Source organism: Acromyrmex echinatior, chromosome 1 (assembly GCF_024713525.1).
Source record: "Acromyrmex echinatior isolate Ae372 chromosome 1, ASM2471352v2, whole genome shotgun sequence".
Lineage (NCBI taxonomy): Eukaryota > Metazoa > Arthropoda > Insecta > Hymenoptera > Formicidae > Acromyrmex > Acromyrmex echinatior.
In genome coordinates this window covers 2,878,170-2,880,295 of record NC_141852.1, presented here as the reverse complement: position 1 = coordinate 2,880,295, position 2,126 = coordinate 2,878,170, and the positions used below count along the sequence as shown (strand labels likewise).

General features: G+C 32.8%; 1 pseudogene; it reads right to left on the bottom strand.

Annotated features, from left to right (window-relative positions):
• Nucleotides 1-261: 261 nt before the first annotated feature.
• LOC147910830 (uncharacterized) lies at nt 262-1,408 on the bottom strand (annotated as a pseudogene).
• Between the last annotated feature and the right edge of the window lie 718 nt (nt 1,409-2,126).

The following is a 2,126-nucleotide window of genomic DNA, read 5'->3' as shown; positions in this document are numbered from 1 at the left end:
CGCAACATTTTACTTCGTACACACATACACACACACACACACACACACACACACACACACACACACACACACGCACGCACGCACGCACGCACGCACAGAGTATAATTAATATTTAAAGCTATTGTAGAAGACAAATAAATTTTTTGTTTATTATAATAGCTTTATATATTTTTAAGAGGTTTATACAATATTATATGTATATTATATTCAGAGAATATTTTATTAAATAATTGCATAATCCTACGATCTCTTTGCATTTCATTATGAAAATTATGATCTTCATTATAATCATTTGCATCTGTAGTCATCATTATATTCAGAAAAATCGTATATGTCATGTTTATTAATACAATAATTATGTAATATAAAAGCTGCAATTACCGTATTAGTTACAAAAGTTAGATCACGATATTCAGTGAAGAACTTAATACGACGAAATCTTCCCCCCTTTAATTCTCCAAATGCTTTTTCAATTCTTATTCTCGTAGATGAACATATACATAAAATTGAAATCTATTTGCTGAAGCGTCAAATGTCCATTATCTCGAAAGGGAGGTACAAGCTATGGTAAAAACGGATTTGCTAAATCACCTAATAAAAACGTTTTACCAGGAAATAATGTTCTTTTATCTGTAATAGCTGTTCATACAGAGGTGACCTTTTAAGAACACGAGCGTCGTGAAGAAAACCACAATAGGTCACCACAATATATATTTCTAAAGCATGTATTGACATCAACAACAACTTAACTAAATTAATAGAGAAATATTTTTCGCGATTGCAGTAACTGCGTGCGTTAATTGCAGATTTTACAATTTGAATATGAGTAGAATCAATTGCTCCTAAAATATTATTAATTTCTCGTATTTGTCTGAATTGTTCACATATCACTCTAACTTTATGTTCTTGTGGCCAATTAATAACTCCATCTTTCGTTAGTCAATCAAGCTATAACTCGCCGAAGAACTCGAAAAATAGAAGAAATTGAAATATTAAATCTATCAGACATAGTTCGCAGAGGCTTTGTGTTTGCAATATACCATAAGAAAAGTAAAAAGCTAAGTTTAACTGATATCGGCTTTCTATCAAATGTATGTGATGGAATAAATGCGAATGCCTCTAATTCCTCAATTAACATTAAGGCAGTTTTTCGATTTAATCAGAAATGTTTAAATTTGGCATCGGTCAAAGAATCTACAACTTGCAGATAATTTTCAATGTGATGTTCAATGTCTTTTTCGGCCATACATATCAAAAGAAATAACAATATATCCTTTTCTCGTTCTTCAGAGCTTGATGTCATATTATCTATTCTGGTATTTAATATGCTTGAATTGTCACTCGAACTAGTAATACTTTGATATTGCATTTCCATTAATTCGTAAATGACAACACCTGAATGATCCATCTATTAGGTTGGTGCATATGAAATGTCGGATTTTCTTTACATATGAACGTTTGTTTCCCTGTTTTCGTTATGCTTTTGTTTTTGGCCTTAAATAACCTCGTTTATAGTCGTATTGTCCATTGCCAGAGTCACACTTCACAAAGAAAATTTTCTCAAAAGTGTTCCATTTTGTTATTTGTTTTGAATTTCGTAAGGATATGAATTCAACCGATATTCATGTAATTTTTTTATATGAGTATAAACTTGATAATAATGCTGCAAAAGCGCTGCACGCAATATAAACCAGGCATTTGGGGAGAATACTGTTAACGATCGAAAAGTGCAGCGTTGATTTGAAAAATTTCGGTCTGGTGATTTTTCCCTACAAAATGAACCACGTGGAAAACCCAAAATGTCTGTGAAAAATGATGCTCTGAAAGCATCTTGGTGGAAACGAATCCAACTGTATCTACAAGAGAACTTGCTACCAGAATGAAAGTTGACCATACAATGATATTGCGACACCTTTCTGAAATTGGCAAGGTGAAAAAAGTGGATAAATGGGTACCGCACGAACTAACCGAGCGAAATAAGCTGGATCGATTGAACGTATGCTCATCATTACTAACCCGATTTCATCGAGAGCCATTTTTCGATCGGATTATTACTTGTGATGAAAAATAGGTTCTTTACGACAATAGGAAAAAGTGTGCTCGGTGGCTTGATAGAAATGAGGCTT